The sequence below is a fragment of the Sphaeroforma arctica genome (assembly GCF_001186125.1).
Source record: "Sphaeroforma arctica JP610 unplaced genomic scaffold supercont1.175, whole genome shotgun sequence".
In the NCBI taxonomy this organism is placed as follows: domain Eukaryota; class Ichthyosporea; order Ichthyophonida; genus Sphaeroforma; species Sphaeroforma arctica.
Genome location: NW_014040383.1, coordinates 110,761 through 117,521, shown reverse-complemented (window position 1 = coordinate 117,521; position 6,761 = coordinate 110,761).

The following is a 6,761-nucleotide window of genomic DNA, read 5'->3' as shown; positions in this document are numbered from 1 at the left end:
TCTACAGACTCAACGCAGAACAACCTGCTATACATGTTGCAGCATCAGAACCAGTTCACACTGGGGATGCACCACAGGCATCATCGAGCAATACCACAACTTGGGACACTACACTTGTGAGGAAACGGTACACAAGTTGCAAGCAGATGTACATGATTGGCCTGATATCCAACAGCATATTCACAAGTTCATTGACGGACGCATACCATGTCTCAAAAATAATATACACAAAAAGGTACCATAGGTCCACTATTGGATTCCAACAGAGGACACACATACGTGTTAGTATGGCTCGATGTACATTCATCGTACGTCATCTTACGTCCAATGATGGACAAATCAGTGGCTACCATAGCACGCACGCTGGTACCAATCATGTGTGAACATGAATTCCCACAAATCATACAAACTGACCAAGGCACTGAATATGTTAACAACATACTTTCAAAAGTTGTTGAACAAGCACCAATGCCAACACATAGTCTCTCGGCCGTGTCAACCTAAAGTCTTAGGCGCGAACAAACGATCAAACAGAGACCTCGTGCCACTGCTACGGAAATTCGTTGAACATAATCCAGGTAACTAGTGTTCACAACTTCCATTCGTACAGATGGGCCGCAATTTGCGTACATCCAGAAGACACAAGTCACCGCGCTTTAATGTGTACTTTGGTCGCATATAGAATTAACTCACGGACTACAATGAGCCAGTGACCGGACCCAGTACAGCAGTATCTTGGGAAGAGCGACTGCAAAATTTAGAAGAAACCATAAGGCCACAACTAGATAATAAGAACAAAGTCGCTAAATGTACATTCAAAACGTGGAAAAGTCACTAAATGTACATTCACCCATTTTGTCGATAAAAACGTACTGAAATATTGATCAAATATGTACAAATGTACATTAAGCGACAATTCCAATATTTTTATGTACATTTAGTGACTTTATCGTGCAAAATTTGTTTTAATCTAAATTAAAGAGCCTTCGGCTATATCATTTTTTGACGAATAAATTTGTTGAGGGAGTTTATGTTGTCTTTTATTATTTGCTGTTTGTATATGCTACTTTATTCAAGCTTATCTCACTGCCTAGTGCGCAACTCACGTGGTCGATGATGCTCTTTTACACGATCATATGAGAATTGTATTTATATCTTACTATATAAATCCGCTCTAGCAGGAGTTGGCATATTATCTAATATAATATATGAGTATTACTTTATACAATGTAACAATCGCCAGGTTCCAATGTTCGTTCCTTTGATTCCACGGGATCAAAATTTCGGACACATGTGCTGCTCCCTTTGTAGATATATGCAGCCTGCACAGCATGTAACTCGGTTGATTTGTGTACAACTCCACACATACATAGACACACACACACACACACACATACATAGACACACACACACACACACACATACATAGACACACACACACATATATATATATACATAGACACACACACACACACACAAGGACATTCACACACTCACACAAACACTTACCTTCGTATCCACATGTTTAAATCTACACTTCGATACAATTTGCTGTTGTTATACTCTCACTAAATTCGACAGGCATTCTTCCCAGATCGTGTGTCTCATCCCTGTAGCAAATAAATTAAAGAGTATCGTTAGATAAAGCACAGAACATGATATTAAGTGCCGAAGCTGTGCGCATTTCTTGGACTTTTACATACATAGCATTTATCACTAAATGTACATAAAAAAGTCTCTAAATGTACTTTTTAATTTTTTGTTTGAAAAATTTGAGAAAGTAATTGAAAATCACACTTAGCGATTTTAATTGGGCAATTAGAAAACGTACCCGTAAATCTGTATGTACATTTAGTGACTTTCCCATGTAGGCCATGTACATTTAGAGTATTTCCTCAGATAATAATGTTGCACAGTATCAAGAGAAGATGCGCGCAGCATACGATCGAAGATACCAAAAAAAGTATGGAAACTTCCAGGAAGGGGACCTTATTATGGTTCGCTATCAAGGTGAAATGCACAAGTTAACAGCATCAAATGGCGGACCATATAAAATAGTATGCAGGGAGGGCAACGGGTATTTTGTCTGTAACCTTGATGGGACTAAAGCCCCGAATATCCTGACTCGATCAGTGATGAGCTACTTTGGCCTGGTAAAAAGGGCCAGTGCTCCGGAAGCATTTACTTCCAATAATCACGTATAACCCAACGAAGAGACTCAGTTCTCCTCGATAGTCGACGACAGGCCGTCCATCCGAGGTGATGGATCCCCAGGAGTACCTACTGCAATGGACAGATGGTGAGCGTACCTGGACGCATGCATCAGACATCGCAGATGCTGATGTCATTACAACATACCGTCAACGCCGTAGACGTAAAATAATGCAGTCAAGGCCAAAGGAGCAGCACTGATGAAAGATCTTTTCTCGCCTAGGAGCATGATCCCCCCACATACTAGAGGGACAAGTACCAGAGACTCGGCTGTAGAGCCACCGTTGAGATGCGTTTTCCTAAGCCAAGTTGAGATCAACCGAGAGCACCGGTCAAGACTGACTCCGATGAGCGTGGTAGAAAACTCCTGTTATTGTTTAAATTTGATTAATCGGTAGCAAGTAAGAATAGATACTGGTGGCAGATTTTTCATCTTATGCCTCCTAAGGGACAAAGTTTTCCCTTTATACAAACACCAACCTCTAGATAGTCTAGTACTGTAAGATGTCACTTTCTACTCATACGCAGGCTAAGAAACATAAAGTTGGGGGGCTGTAGCATCTAGGGACCAGATTATCAAAAAGCCAATCCAAATCCCAAACCCCAGAATAATCAGATAATGAGCTTTGGAATTAGGATTGGAATATTTCTGATATTACAGCCATCAAAATATTAGCGGCAGAACCGGTAAGCTATACCGGGACTCCCGCGTGTGAGAGAAACACTCATGTAAATCCTGAGTCTAGTGAAAACACAAATATAGACTTAGTTTGGTTCTCTCAGACTAGGGACATTTCCTAGATGAGATAACCGTACTTGAGAAGAGGTCTATTGTATTCCTTTGTCTCGTACCTTTCAGCTACTCTCCATACTCTATATAATTGGCAGATAGCCCGGGTATCATTTTATGAATTGTAATACACCCAGCGGTGTTGTCTCGAAAATACGTCGCGAATCTTCACTCGACAAAACTGACCATAGTTCCGCGCCCTGGACTCTGTAACTGTGGCATAGGAACAATAGACGTGTCCAATAGATATCTTGTAATCTGTGTCACTTCTTCATGCACCTGAAATAAATTGCACCCTTGTATTGACGTCAGCACCATATGAAGATTTCTATGTGCATACAGTCTCGGAGTTGTAATACCCATTGACTACGAAATACTTGTGCCCGTAGCAGAGTTATTTGGTGCACAGTCACGTTTTCACGACACGTGTGCCATACCTTTTCATTGTGTCGAACCTGAATGACTTGTTTCCGCACACATATTTGCGACTACATCACCCAGTTAGGTATGTACATCTCGTCCTACCCGGTTGTCTCCTGCACATAGTAATCGACAGTTACCTCGTTACCCAAGCACGCACAGGTACTCATATATCACCCCCACAGTAATTGTTTGTTCCCTCCCCCCTAAAAAACCTGCACCAAGCAAGGACATATCCTCGAAGACATTCGCCATACGTCTGTGTGCCATATTTGTAACATATAGAACAAAGTCGTTAAATGTACATTGAAAATGTGGAAAAGTCGCTAAATGTACATTTGCCCTTTTTCTCGATGAAAACGTACTGAAATATGGATCAAATATGTACAAATGTACATTTAGCGACAATTGCAATATTTTTATGTACATTTAGTGACTTCATTGTGCAAAATTTGCTTAAATTTAAAATAAAGAGCCTTCGGCTATATACATTTTTTTACGAATAAATGTGTTGAGGGGGGGGTGTGTGTGTGGGGGGGGGGGGTTCTTATTGATTGGTGTTGGTATATGCTGCTTCATTCAAGCTTATATCACTGCCTGGTTCGCAATTCACGTGGTCCGTGATGCTCTTTTACACGAACATACGAGAATAGTGTTTCGGAAATACATTTTCTAATTCTGTTGTCATGTTGAACGCTTGTGACATATTCGTGCGAAGACAATGCCTCCAAATCATGCATGAGTTGTGGATTTTCTGATACTGCACTAGCATAGGCACAAAGCAAACCCCCACAGCTAAAACTGTCGTGTTGGTTTATACCGCCTACTTTTAGGCTGTATTAACACTATCTGCGAGGTAACCTTTTATCCATCGTAGGATATAATTGAATTGTTCGTCAGCTCTAACAGGATTTGGCATACCATCTAAAATAGTAACTGTAGCGTTTGTTTTGGACAGTGTAACAATCGCCAAGTTCCAATGTGCGTTGCTATGATTCCATGGAATCAATACAGAGATCCTTTCGGACACCTGTGGTGGTCCCTTAAGTCGTAAGCTTTCTGCCCTACGATACTTGTATAAGTCCTACATCCATACTCTATGTGCATCAGCATCACAGAAACGAACAGCCAGAGAGGGTAATTGTGGTAAATGGTAGAATACCCCGGATATAAGCGAGCCTTTGATCCACTCCCCTGGTTTACAGCATTGTACTACAATGTTCTCCTGCAAGATCCAGCCGCCGACATAAATTGACTTCGACTCTGCAACAGTACCTATCGCTACATTGGTATATACGCTGATTATATCCTTTCGCTTCTTTTCTACATGTTCACTGTTCCTACTGCTTATTGTAGAAGGCGGCACTCTCTTTCTCAACAACGTAAAGTAACGTGCGTTGCGGTTTGCAGCCAGTTTTTTCCTCATTGGTGCACCCGATGCATGGATTTCGGCCCGATATGTTTGATGTTCTAATTCCCCTGGTAGTTCACTGCTAATTGTAGGTTGGGAAATTGGGGAACAGTAAAAACTTTATCGAGCTTCATCTTACAGAAAAACGACAATTCTTCTCGAAAATGTAGTAGTCATTGTCGTTGTTGTTACTAGCTGTTGTTCTCATTTGACTTGATGTGCGTTCCGTGTCTGCAACGATAGAAGAAGAGCCTTTATGTCAGCAAGCACAAGTTTCGAATATGAATATAATTAATACGTTACTCAAATACAGTCTTCACACCAACTCAATTATCAGAGATATACAGCCTGAAAAACATACTGTCAATGGTTTCCGTGTCACATTTCACTGATGAGGTTCTGTCTGTATAAGTGTCGGATTGTTATCAGCATCTGGGACAGACGCAATGATATCTGTGATAGGGCGGTGACAGGGCGAATAAAACTATGAAAGTCAGACTTTGTATCAGTCTATTCTTTGAAAGACACATTTCGAAAATGTTATATATCCATTCGATGCGGCACTGAAATTCCATACATACCGGCAAAAGCAGTCGAGGCCATTAAGAGGAAAACTTCCCTCTCCTTTTTATATTGCTTGATAATTTGATGTAAACATGCTCCCTTTTAATGTTCTCCCGAATCAATCGCTTGTTCCAATTGCGGCATCAGTTTCTCTATACACGTAGCAATGCGTCTTATATTTTCCTTGTGAACAGATTTTCGTCATCTTATAAGAAATCCAATTCCTTCCCTTATCAGCATCGATTCAATATTTTAAAGAAACCAAATATACATACACGTGGCAGATGACGTTGATGAAAGTGGCGCATCAGTCGTTGGCATCTCCCATAAGGGCGAATCCTTAGCGGTGTCACTGTTTTGGGGTTTTCCGTTAAAGCTACGATCATTAAAAAAGAATCACAATTCCTTCCCTTATCAGCATCAATTTAATATTTTTAAGAAACCGAATAGACATACGTGGCAGATGACGTTGATGAAGGTGGCGCATCAGACGTTGGCATCTGCCGTAGGGGCGAATTCTCAACGGTGCCATTATTTTGGTCCGCTTAGTGCATCTTCGCTGGCGTTTGTTTTGTCTGTGCGTTTGAGCAGGTGATTCACGACACTTGGAAATCAAATACACAATATATCACAAGCAACAAACTCAACATTGCAATCACTGATAATATTCCTTACCTTGAGCTTTCGTGACCTCTATTAGCTTTCGTATACTTCGAAGGTTCTTTAGTTGATGCAAATTGTTGATGTAAGAGAGTAAAAGAAAATTTAAGCGAGAAAGTCTCAAATAATTACACAAAAGAGTCTTGCTATAGAGACTAACGAGCACGCGCAGAATCGAATAAACCAATGAACCACATACTCGCCATCGCAGGTGTTGATGTTATGGCCAGCTTCTCCTCACTTCGAGCACGTTATAGTATTCTTAAGTGCATGATTCATGATACAATCATAGTGGAAAAGGTGTTTATAGTCTTCTTAAGTACATGATCCCTGATACAATCAAAATGGAAAAGGTGTTTTACATCTGCACAGTATTTTTTAATTAAAACGCATCAAAACATGATTACTCACCTACCTACGAGATGACTTTTCGTACCGTTTCTTCGGGCGATCCGCTGGTCTCGGAGTAGGACAGGGAAGCAGTGAATGCTGCTCCATATTTTCAAAGTCAAAGAACATCGATTGTCCCGTGAAATTGGTTTGCAAGAAGTAAGTTTCCACCCAAAACAATCGCGAATACCAACATTTGTTGTACAGGTTATAATCACTCGCGATATTATTCACGTTAGATACTTTAGCAATGCGCACGAAGCACCTCATATATATATATATATATTTATAACTATATATCACTATATACATAAC